A 13,581-nucleotide genomic window follows, 5' to 3' on the forward strand; every position below is an offset into this window, starting at 1 on the left:
GTGTGTGTGTCTCAGCCACATCCACATTTTAAGATGGATAATTATCATCCACACCTCAGGAATGAGAAAATGGAATCTTGGAGCAGTGAAGTCATTTGCCTGAGGTCTCCCAGGAGCCGGCCTATGGTGAATCTGACTGGCTGACTCCCTACTCCTGGCTACAAGACTGGACCCAGTGTCCAAGCCTGACTGACCACATGGCATCAGGGGCGACTGGTCCAACAGGAATGCATATGATCCAAGCAAACTGCTTCTTCAGGGCCAGTATATAGGTAGTACGAGAGAAGCTCTTTCTCTGGAAGTCAGGGCTGCCAGTAGCTGTGTCCCACGTGTAATGGAAGAGATCTAAATGCAATGGTTTTCCTCACTGTAGCCAATGCCGAAATAGCTTTTAATGTCAGAAGCTACCTTATCCAAAAAAAAAAAAACAAAAAAACAAAAAAAAAACATTTCTGGAGTTTCTGCTGTGGCACAACACGATCAGATTGGTGGCGTCTCTGCATCACCAGGATGCAGGTTTGATCCCCGTCCTGGCACAGTGTGTTAAAGGATCTGGTGTTGCTGCAGCTGCAGCATAGGTCTCAGCTACAGCTTGGATCTGATCCTGGCCTGGGAACTCCATATGCCACCGGGCGGCCAAAAAGAAAAAGAAAAACAATTCTGACCCAGCATGCTGAGCAGGAATTCTGAGATCCACTCTGATTGGATTACGTCTGCCCACTTGAACTTGTGCCATAGCCAGAGGTCTGGAGTGTGCTGATTGGCCGCCCCAGTTAGGGCCACCTAGAGCTTTGGGGGGTTCAGCATCCCCTGAGACACACAGGCTGCATGGGACAGAGGTGGACATCTGAGGGAAGGCTGAGTGGGAAGGGAGAAGGAGGGACAGCTGGCCATGTGTTGGGGAGGAATAGCAGGTGCTGCTGGTTTCTGTGTACACCAGTGGCTCTCCATTGCAAGCACCTGTGACTCCATACCTGCAGGTGTCCTCTGGCCTCCACAGCAAGCTCAGCCAATGCATATAGGGCAGTCCAGGGTATTGGAGATAATACACCCTGGAACAACCTTCAAACCAGAGTGGGCAAGAGTTGGAAGGTTCATATCCCAAAAGTCATGCCCTCGGCTGGAATGCCTTGGAGGTATGTGCCCTGTTTCTGTCTCTGTCTCTGTCTCAGAGATGACTGAGCCCAGATGCTCATAGCAGGAACTTGCTCACCAACGTGGCCTGCATTGGTTGTTGCTATCACTTCCTCAGCTCTTCACTGGTGCTTCCCAGGATCACTTCCCACATAAGCTGCTTATATTTTCATCAAGGTCTGCTTCTAGGGAAAGCAGACCTAAGATAATAGAGTCATGGTGGTGTTTGATGTTGGACCCTCAGTGTGTATTACTTAAACAGCACCCAGCACATGGCTGGCATCAGTAAAAGTTTGTTGAAGGAATAAAAGAGGAAAGTATTTATTTTTATTTTATTTTATATTGTCTTTTTAGGGCTGCATCCGCAGCATATGGATATTCCAAGGCTAGGGGTCCAATTGGAGCTGCAGCTGCCAGCCTACACCACAGCCAGAGCCACAGCAATGTGGGATCCAAGCCACATCTGCACCACAGCTTACACCACGGCTACGGCAACACCAGATCTTCAACCCAATGAGCAAGGCCAGGAATTGAACCCACATCCTCATGGATACTAGTCAGGTTCGTTAACCATTGAACCATGACAAGAACTCCAAAAGAGGAAACTATTTAAAAGCAATCTGGGAGTTCCCATCGTGGCTCAGTGGTTAATGAATTCGACTAGGAACCATGAGGTTGCGGGTTTGATCCTTGGCCTCGCTCAGTGGGTTAAGGATCCAGCATTGCCGTGAGCTGTGGTGTAGGTCGCAGCTATGGCCCTGGTGTAGGCCGGTGGTTACAGCTCCGATTAGACCCCTAGTCTGGGAACCTCCATATGCCACGGGAGCGGCCCTAGAAATGGCAAAAAGACAAAAATAAATAAATAAATAAATAAATAATAAAAATGAAAAAACAAAAGCAATCTGGAGTTCCCGTTGTGGCTCAGTGGTAACACACCCAACTAGTATCCATGAGAACGTGGGTTTGTGTCCTGGCCTCACAGTGGATTAAAGATCTGGCATTGCCATGAGCTGTGGTGTAGGTCACAGACAAGGCTTGGATCCTGCATTGCTGTGGCTGTGTCGTAGGCTGGCAGCTATAGCTCCTATTGGAACCCTAGCCTGGGAACCGCCATATGCCATAGGTGCAGCCCTAAAAAATAAAAGAATAAATAAATAAATAAATAAATAAAAGCGATCTGCTAGGCAAGGCGGTTGTACCACCCACCCACTCTTTTTGCAATACTCCTGGACCATAGCCTTGGGCCTGAACGAAGGCTCAGAAGGAATTTGTGTCTTTAACTTCTCAGCAAGTATGTCATCCTGATCTCCTCCTCTCCTGTTGTCCACTCCCCACTCTCACCCCACCAATGTACCACCCGCCCCATGAAGCTCTTCTCCAAGCTCAGTGTATTTTGTAGTGGATTAATATATTTTTTTAGGACCATACCCGTGGCATGTGGAAGTTCCCACAGCCACAGCCACAGCCACAGCAACACAGATCCGAGCCACTTCTGCAACTTACACCACAGCTGACAGCAACACCAGAAACTTAACCCACTGAGTGAGGCCAGGGATCAAACCTGTGTCCTCATAAATGCTAGTCAGTTTCATTTCCACTGAGCTATGACAGAAACTCCAGTACATTTTTTTTGTCTTTTTTTTTTTGCCTCTCCCCCGGCATATGGAGGTTCCCAGGCTAGGGGTCTAATCGGAGCTGTAGCCACTGGCCTACACCACAGCCACAGCAACACAGGATCCGAGCCGAGTCTGCAACCTACACCACAGATCACAGCAACACTGGATCCTTAACCCACTGAGCAAGGCCAGGGATGGAACTCGCAACCTCCTGGTTCCTACTCGGATTCGTTAACCACTGCGCCACGACAGGAACTCCACTCCAGTACATTTTAATTAAAATAAAATTCCTGCCCAACCACATATCTATTCACATTTTTCTTGTAGATGAAGCTTCGATGGCATGAGACTACCCAGCACAGCCTTCTAATCAGTTCAGACGGGCAATTCTGCCCCTTGCCAGAGGGGTGGGCAGAGTTGGAGCAGAGGGACCTGGCAGGGGGTAGAGCGAGGCCCAAGAAAGAGGTGCCATGAAACATGAAACTCTTAGACATACTAGTTTGAAATATCTAATGTGCCAAAGACATAGCAGGGAAAAAAAAAAAAAAAAAAGGATGGGGGAGGGAGTGGGATGGACTGGGAGTCTGGGGTTAATAGATGCAAACTATTGCATTTGGAGTGGATAAGCAATCAGATCCTGTTGTAAAGCACAGGAAACTATATCTAGTCGATCTCATGTTATCCTCCATTGTGATGGAACACGATGGAGGATAATATGAGAAAAAGAATATATATATATATGTATGACTGGGTCACTTTGCTGTATAGTACAAATTGACAGAACATTGTAAAGCAACTATAATTAAAAAAATCTTAAAAGGGGGGGGCGATGGACATATCCCCAAAGATGTAAAGACACCATCAAGAGGACATACATTGTAGACCTGCTGGTCATTGGAAAAGTTGTTTGTTAAGCAAACTGGTTTAAGCCTTGTCTCATCTGAAGGGGTCTGATCCCTCTCTGCACGGGCATGTCAGAAAAGAAATTTGACTTTTGGCCCAAAGAAATGCAATTGTTGTTTCTCTGCACAGTTCATCACTCAGCACCCTCCCACTGGCCAACAAGCCCTGACAGTCCAACTGGGAGAAAATGAAAGAAGTGATTGAGTGAGGGCTGCGCTGGGTTTGTGCCCGAAAGTCACAGGATCCCAGGGACAAAGCGGGAGGCATGGCCACAGCGGCCTTCTAAGAATGCCTGAGAGGCCAGCCCTCGAGGTTTTCTATTCCCCTGGGGACTGAGGAAAGTATCTCAGAGCAAGGCTGTGGCTGCCCCAAGGACAGCATGGAGCAAAGCAAATTTATGTTGCGTGATTTACTCAAGGCAAAGCAGGAGCAGAGGGACCTGGCAGCGGGGCAGAGTGAGGCCTGGAGAAGAGGTGCAATGAAACCTGGTCACACTGAGTCCTGACCCTACCACTTCTGGCCTCAGGGCTTCATGCATATGGTTCTCTCTCTTCCCTTCTACCCAGTGATGGTACACTCACTCCCTTGCAGAGTCACCACCTGGAGGCATCTTCCTTATTGCCTTGCTTTATGCTCCTTCCGCATTCTGCAAACAGACTCCCTGGGTCCCCAGGAAGCTTTACATCTTGTCTAGTTGTTTCCATAACATCTCCTTCAGAGAAGTGCTGTACCTCTAAAATCCGTTTCTTCCTTATATTAAAAATGGGCTTTGGAGTTCCCATCATGGTGCAGCAGAAATGAAGCCAACTAGGAACCATGATGTTGCGGGTTTAATCCCTGGCCTTGCTCAATGGGTTAAGGATCTGGCATTGCTGTGAGCTCTGGTGTAGGTTGCAGACATGGCTCAGATCTGGCATTGCTGTGGCTGTCGTGTAGGCTGGCAGCAACAGCTCCGATTAGACCCCTAGCCTGGGAAACTCCATATGCTGCAGGTGTGGCCCTAAAAGGCAAAAGACAAAAAAAAAAAAAAAAAAAAAAAAGGCTCTATTGGAGTTCCGGCTGTGGTGCAGTGGGTTAAGGACCTGGTGTTGCTGCAGCTGTGGCGTAGATTGCAGCCGTGGCTCAGATTCAATCCTAGGTCTGCCACAGGTGCAGCTTAGAAAGAAAAAAAATAGACTTTCTTTTTCATTTTTTATTTTCGTTTATTTTATTTTATTTTTGTCTTTTTAGGGCGTACCCGTGGTGTATGGAAATTCCCAGGCTAGGGGTCTAATCAGAGCTGTAGCTGCTGGCCTCACCACAGCCACAAGCAACACAGGATCAGAGCCGCATCTGGGACCTACACCACAGCTCAGGGCCACGCCAGATCCTTAACCCACTGAGCAAGGCCAGGGATCGAACCTGCGTCCTCATGGATGCTAGTCAGATTTGTTTCCACTAAGCCATGACAGGAACTCCTAGGCTTTCTTTTTTAAAATAAAAACAGCTCAATCAAGAGAAGAATGTAAACTATATAATCTCTTCACCCAGAGATCTGGACCAACAATACCTTGGATATAGATTTATTCATATTATCAATATATACACCTATGAATCACATAGCTATAGAGGCAGCATGAGAGAGAGGATAAGATTTTGGGCTGTGTAGTTTAATCAGCTTAAATTGGAATCTCAAATTGAATTGCGTGATTTCAGATAAATTAATCTTTCTGAACCTCAGTTTTCTCTGATGTGAAATGGGGATATGATGTAGTTCCAAAGTTGTATTAAGCTGTTGTTAGGATTAAATGAAATGATCCCATCGTGGCTCAGTGGAGATGAATCTGACTAGTATCCATGAGGACGAAGGTTTGATCCCTGGCCTCGCTCCATGGGTTAAGGATCCCAGCATTGCCGTGGGCTATGGTGTAGGTCGCAGAAGAGGCAAGGATCTGGTTTTGCTGTGGCTATGGTGTAGGCCAGCAGCTACAACTCCAATTCTGCCCCAGCCTGGGAATCTCATATGCCGCAGGCTCGGCCCTAAAAAGACCAAAAAAAAAAAAAAAAAAAAGAAAGAAAAAGAAAAAGAAAAAAGAAAGAAACAATTCACGACAAAATTACCAAGCAAAGTATATAAAATCACTATTTGTGTGTGTCTGGGGCTTGAGGCATTTAAAATACACATAACAAAAACTCACCACTGTAACCATTTCAAAGTGTAACCCTCAGTGACATTTAGTAAATTTACAATGTTGTGCAACTATCATCACTACCCAGTTCCAGGACATTTTCCTCACCCCAAAAGGAAACCCCACACCCATTAAGCCATCACTCTCTGTCCCCCTCTCCCCAGCCCTTGGCAACCACTTATCTGCTTTCAGTCTCTGTGGAAAATCACTTTCTCTTCAGCCTATCTCTGGCTTTTAATTTTTTCCTGATAGTTTGGTCAAGCCTTTTTCATCTAACAAACCAAATCGAACTTAGAAAAAGGAAACAAAACTAAATAAAAACAGAAAATCCAAAACACATGAAAAAAGATTTGAAGAAAAGAAAATTATGGACTTGGAGAATAGACTTGTGATTGCCAAGGGGGAGGGGAGGGAGTGGGATGGATGGGGTGCTTGGGGTTCATAGATATGAACTATTGCCTTCCGAATGGATTGGCAATGAGAGCCTGCTGTGTAGCACTGGGAACTATGGTTACTTATGATGGAGCATGATAATGGGAGAAAAAAGAATGTATACATGTATGTGTAACTGGGTCACCACACCATACTGTAGAAAATTGACAGAACACTATAAACCAGCTATAATGGAAAAAAAATCATTTAAAAAAAATAAAATACTGCCACAGGGAGAAAAACTCAAAAAAAAAAAAAAAAAAAAAAAAGATTTGACATAGCTCCTGGAGCTAATGCCCTCACAATCTCATCAACAAACTCGAGGAGTGATCCATCTGTGCTTGATCTGTCTGCATCCTCCAACCTCGCTCAACCTACACCCTATAACCTGACTCTTATTGGGGTGACAGGCGCCTCCTGGTTGTCAAATTCATATTCTATTTCCAGCCTCCATCCTCAATATTTTCAGCACCGCGTAATGCTGTGGACCAGCATCCTTCTTCAAACCCTCTGCCTTTGTTTCTAAAACACCCCAGTCCATCCCTCCGGCCACTGCTCCTCAGTCCTCCATGCTGGCAAGCACTCCTCCTGCTTTTCTGTCTCTGCCTCTCTCCTTGGGCGATCACATCCATTGTCCCTGCTTCCTCTATCACATGGACACTCAGGACTTCCCGCTCTTGCCTGAATTCCAGATTCCTATATTCATCCAGCTATGGGATTTAATGGATGTCGTCAAGACATCTCAAATTCATCATGTCCCCGCATTTTCCACAATGCCCCTAATGGTCTATAGTCCCGATCTCATTAATGGTATTCCAACAATCCAACTGCTCAAACTAGAATGTTCAGTCACCTGTGATTCCTCTTTTTCTAAGTTTTCTATTCCAACTGAGTAACAAATCCTGTTAATAGAGTTCAGAAACGTCCCTTGAGTGCCCTCCCTCCTATTCACCCTTATTGCCACTTAGTTCAGGTCCCCAGCATCTCTTCTCTCAACCACAAGAACGTTTTTAATCACTTATGTCCTTTTCATAACTGTCCGTGGTATTCTTAAAACATAAAAGCAATAATCTCATTCTCCTATTTAAATATTTTTATCTCCTTAGAAGCTACAGTTAAACCCTCCACCCTCACCCTGTCTGGCCCTGACTTCCTCCTGATCCTCAGCTCCCGGAACAGGCCAGCACCTGCCACAAATTCTCCACTCAGTAATTTTTCAGGTTCCAGTCAGAGCCAGTGAAATGCAATTCTGGGTTTTAGTTGCGCTAGGAGGAAATCAGACCTCATCTTTGCACTGGACATGAAGAAAGAAGGTACAAAGACTGGAACTGCTCTATCTGGCAACCAAAAAAAGCCTGAGAGGAGTTCCCGTCGTGGCGCAGTGGTTAACAAATCCGACTAGGAACCATGAGGTTGTGGGTTCGATCCCTGCCCTTGCTCAGTGAGTTAGCGATCCGATGTTGCCCTGAGCTGTGATGTGGGTTGCAGACGCGGCTCGGATCCTGCGATGCCATGGTTCTGGCATAGGCTGACAGTTACAGCTCCGATTAGACTCCTAGCCTGGGAACCTCCATATGCTGCAGGAGCGGCCCAAGAAATGGCAAAAAGACAAAAAAAAAAAAAAAAAAAGCCTGAGAATGGAGCCACCACTGGGGAAAGAAGAACACCTCACCTGGTGATATCTTTTGAGACTTGAATCAAACCCTTCTCAAAACCATATACCCTTTGTGTGTGTATCTCTCTCTCCTTTTTTGGTTTTGTTTATTTCGTTTTGTTTTTTTAGGGCCGTACCTGGAGTTCCCAGGCCAGGGGTCAACCAGAGCCACAGCCACAGCAACACAGGATCTGAGCCGCATCTGTGACCTCCACCACAGCTCACGACAATGCCAGATCTTTAACCCACTGAGAGAGGCCAGAGCTCAAATCGGCATCCTCATGCATCCTAGTCGGGTTCGTTAACCACTGAGCCACGAAGGGAATGCCTCCTTTTTTAAAAAAAATTGAGGTATAATTGACATACCATTCATTTCAGTTATACAACATAATGATTCTATATTTGTATATCATGAAATGATAGCCACAATAAGTCTAAATAACATCTGTTGTCATATACAGCTACAAAATTTTTTTTCTTGTGATGAGTTAGTTTTAAGATCTACTCAGCAACTTTCAAATATGCAAAATATGGTATTTTAGCTGTTGTCGTCATGCCATACATCACATCCCCATGACTCATTTATAACTGGAAGTTTGTACTTTTTGCGTTTGTCCCCCCCCCCTTTTTTTTTTTGTCTTTTTAGGGCCACACCCTCAGCATATGGAGGTTCCCAGGCTAGGGGTCAAATCAGAGCTGTAGCTGCCGGCCTACCCCCCAGCCACAGCAATGCAGGATCCTACCTGCATCTTCGACCTATACCACAGCTCATAACAATGCCAGATCCCTAACCTACTGAGTGAGGCCAGAATTTGACCCCGGGTCCTCATGTATACTAGTCAGGTTTGTTAACTGCTGAGCAACGACAGAAGAAACTCCTGTCCCTTTTTAATATAAGGTAAAACATTCAGCCACGTGCTTTTTTTTTTTTTTTTTTTTTTTAATGATAGTTTGAGCTACATTTTGTGTTACTTGCAAACCAAAGCATAATCCTTTAAGCAAGTGTTTCCTAAATTTGGCTGAATATTAAAATCACCTGAGGAGCTTTTAAAACTCCCAGTGCCAATTAAATCCTAATGCCTGGGGGCGGGAGGCAGGCAGCAGTCATTTTTTAAAGATCTCAGGTGATTGCCATGCAGAGTGAAGCTTGGGAACTACTTTAAGCCAAGCAAGCTGCTTCCTCTTTGCTTGTCCAGCTCCTCGGCCTTCCACGAACCAGAGCTCTTCACGCTGTATTTCCTGCCTCCCTCTTTGGACTCTGAGCATCTTAATGGCAGGTTCTTATTTTTTAATCCCCTTGCCTTATAAATGGTAGGCCCTCAGGGCATGTTAAATAATGAATAAATGAATTAATGGGACCGGTCCCTGCCATCTCCTTAGTGTTTTTTTCTTTTTTTTTTTCCTTTAAGGTCCCTTGTACTAGATACAAAGTATAAGTTCAGGCTCTGGCGCCTGAGTGCTTTTGCCCAAATCCTGGTTGGATGTGACACCCAGCGTTAAGTACTTAACTGCTCTGTGCCTTCTTTCCTCATCTATAAAGTACAAATAACAATAGGGCTAACGTCACAGTGATGTTATCAGGAGTTCAAGGTTAATACATGTAAAACTCTAGCACACTGCTTGGTATACAGCAAGCATGCAGTACATGTCAGCTGCTATCTTCATTCATTCATTCATTCCTGCACAGAGAGCTGGTTCTCTCTCCAGGCCAGAGGAATCAGAGAGACTGGGTATGGAGATATTCATTCTCTATGCACTGTAGAGGTGGCTTTGCTTTGCATACAGGCTGTTAAAGTAAGTGAATTTTGTTCAGGTGGCTGGGAGTTTACTATTTGAGGTGGGGAGCTAAATATCTGCTTGGTGACAGAACAAAAGACTTGTAAAACTTCTCACTACTGCTGGGCTTGCCCTGCTCATAATGCCAATGGCACACAATCAGGTGTTTTCAGAGCCACCTGAATAGAACCTGTTATTTGAGTCGGGCCAGGTAAAGGGCTATTTTGTATTATTCATCTCAGGGAATTCAGCCTGTTTTAAAGGAACTCCTTTTTTTTTTTTTTCTTTCCCTAAAGGAAAGAGAAAGCAGGTCCTCATGAAGAACACAGATTTATAATAGAATTGGTGGTGATGGAATTTTACCTCTCTAGGCTTTGTCTTTAAAAATGTCCATGCTGGAGTTCCCTTGTGGTGCAGTGGGTTGAGGAGTTGGCGTTGTCACTGCAGCAGCTTGGGTTGTTTCTGTGGTGTGGGTTCCATCCCAGGCCTGAGAACTTCCACATGCCTCAGGTGTGACCAAAAAACTATATACATGCTTATTGATTTGTTAGCAGAGTGGCTGCATGTGCTTTATTGTTTTAGGGGGAGACGGTAAGCTTCCAGCTAAGGACGTCCTTGAAAACATCTCCTACTGTCAATCTTATCTCTCAAAGGAGGGGGTGGGCTGCCTGCTTCCTGCCTCCCTCCCTTCCATCGACTGACTCTTCTTCATTGAACTCCTATCATATGCAGAGTACAAATGTAGGAGCTGCAGGGTACACAGAGATAAACAAAACCCTCTTAAGCCGTTGCCCCACCTTTAGTTAATTTGCAGTTTTGAGAGGAAATGATAACCAAAATCACAGTGGCATAGTTAAGGTTTTCATCAGCTCTCACTGAAACACTTTATCAATGGCATCTCAACCAATCTTCCTGTCTTTGTTCTGGTTTTTCCATCCTCCACCACCGCCAGAAGGTTTTTTCTGTAGCAACGTCCCATCAGGATGCTGCCCCATTACACAGTAGACACTCCATGCTTTGTTGGCTCTACTCATTCTGTACTCTCCTTATCCTCTTTGTCCTGCAAACTCCTTTCAACCTTCAAAACCCAACTCCTTGCTTTTTCTGTACCCAGGCCCTTGGCGGAATGAATTATGAATCACTCCCTCCTACTATGCTATCCCACACATTTTTAAAGACACTTCAATTTTAGCATTTATCATGGTAAGATCCTTCACCTGCCTGACTCCTCTAATAGCCTATAAGCTCCTATATAGAAGAGGGGCAGCTCTTAATTTTTGTTTCCTCAGTGCATAGCCCTGGGCCTACACCACAGCTCACAGCAATGCCAGATCCTTAGCCCACTGAACGAGGCCAGGTATTGAACCTTCAACCAACCTCATGGTTCCTAGTCAGATTCGTTTCCACTGCGCCATGATGGGGCTCCTATCCAGCAATTTTCCTAGAGATCATGCATCTCCTTAACACACTTCTCAACTCTGATGTTCAATGACTTCAAGATCATCAATTCAACAACAGGCCAGCAGCTGTAGCTCCGATTAGACCCCTAGCCTGGAACCTCCATATGCTGTGGGTGTGGCCCTAAAAACACAAAAGACAAAAGACAAAAAAGAAAGAAAATTGCTGGATATAAATATAAGGGCAAAAAATATTTCTGTCTTTTGCTTTTCTGAGACACAACCACACATTTGGGGGCAACTCAGAGACAAGGAACCTGAGGGCTTTTCTTTTAATATTTCAAATTAAGGAAATAAGCTTTAAAACATCAAACACTCATGTACCCACCATACAGCTTTAACAACCCTTATTTTGTCATACTTGCTTCAGGTATATTTTTTAAAAACATAAACATTACAGTTAATGCTTGCCATTAAAGGGATTCATTTCCTTTCTTTGTGAGTTTATTTTGGCCATACGCATGGCATGTGGACATTCCTGGGCCAGGGATCAAATCCAAGCCTCAGCAGTGACAATGAACCACATCAGGGACCATGCTGAATCCTTAACCACTGGGCCACCAGGGAACTCCTCCTCATGAATTTAATGTTTATCATTCTAATAGATGTTTTTATATTTTTACTCCATCATATATGTCAAAGAGTGTTTTGTACAGTTTCACATCTTAAATCGGATTAACTTGATATTGATGCATGCTATATAAAGTTCAATTTGTTTTTCCCCTTCACATTATGATTTTGAAATTTCTGCATGTTGCTATTTGAGATTTACTCAGGAGGATATGCTAATTTGTTTCAACTGTTGAGTAGTACACCATTGAGTGAATATAGCACATTTTATTTGCTCTTTCTCATTATGGATTTTTTTTTTTGCTTTTGTAATTGCTATTGCAAAACATCCTTGTATATGTCTCTTTGTGTACACATATGAGAGTTTTCCTGTATATATAGAATTGGTATTGCAGGATCACAAGGAATAGTCATTCTTAACTTCATTTAGTACGAACACGTTCCTCTCCAAGTGATTGTACCATTTCCTCCCATCAGTGCTGTTCTATCCAGCAAGTACCACTGCCATCCACTCTTGGTATTGTCAGACTCTAAAGGTCTGGCCAATTTGATGGGGATGAAATGATACCACATTGTGATTTGAATAGGCATGTCCCCCAGGGACCATGGAAGTGAAGTTTCTTATTTATTGGTGTCATTTATTGGTGAATTTCCAATTCCTACCCTTGGTTGATTATTCTCCTGGGTGGCCTTTCCCTTACTGATTGTAGGAGTTCTTGATATATTTTGGATACTGTCTGTGATGAGTTTTTGACTTGGTTTATTGTGTCTTTCTGTAAATGAAAAGTGTAGTCTTAATTTAGGCAAATTTATGTTTCCTTTGTGACCTGTGGGTTTATTCTCTATTTTAAAAAAATATTTCCTTACCCCAATGTCATAAATCTAGTCTCTTATGTTTACATTATTTCCAAAAACTCGACTTCTTAAAAAAATGTTTTTATTTTGCATTCCATCTTGAATTTTAACTTTTCCATATGGATAACCAATTGCCCAACATTATTTATTGACTAATCCATCTTTTCCTTATAAATGTCACCTCTGTCATATATCAGATATCAGATATATGTGAGTCCATTTCCAGGCTCTTTCATTCCATTGGTCTATTTGTCCATTCTGTGGACAATTAGCACTAATTTCCTTTATATCAATAGCTTCATGATAAGTCTTAGTAAATAGCAGAGTCAGTCTCTCCTCCCTGTTCTTCTTCAAAATCATTTTAGCCATTCTTTGGCCTTTTCTTTTCCATGTATTTTATTTACTTATTATTTATTTACTTATTTATTTTCATTTTTTTGGCCACCCCGAGGCATATGGAAGTTCCCAGGCCAGGGATCAGATCCCAGCCACAGTTGCAACCTAAGCACAGCTGCAATGATGCTGGATCCTTAACCCACTGTGCCAGGCTGGGGATCAAACCTGTGTCCCAGCACTCCCAAGACCCCACTGATCCCGTTGAACAGTAGTGGGAACTCTGAATCCATATGAATTTTAGAATCAGCTTGTAAAGGTCTAGGAAAATCCCTTCTCGAGATTTTGATAGGCATTTCACTAAATGTATGTATTAATTTAGGAGACGTCCTCATATTTATGATACTGCATCTTGCAATTCATGGGTCAGGTAGAGCTCTATGTTGATTCAGTTCTCTGTTTTTTTTGGGGGGGGGGATTGGGGTTTTTTTAGGGCTATACTCTTGGCATATGGAGGTTCCCAGGCCAGGGGTCGAATTGGAGCTGTAGCGCGGTCTACGCCACAGCCACAGCAACACTAGCTCCGAGCCCTACCACAGCTCTCGGCATGCCAGATCCTTAACCCACTGAGCGAGGCCAGGGATCGAACCTGTGTCCTCATGGATCCTAGTCATATTCATTTC

This window comes from Sus scrofa, chromosome 2 (assembly GCF_000003025.6).
Source record: "Sus scrofa isolate TJ Tabasco breed Duroc chromosome 2, Sscrofa11.1, whole genome shotgun sequence".
In the NCBI taxonomy this organism is placed as follows: domain Eukaryota; kingdom Metazoa; phylum Chordata; class Mammalia; order Artiodactyla; family Suidae; genus Sus; species Sus scrofa.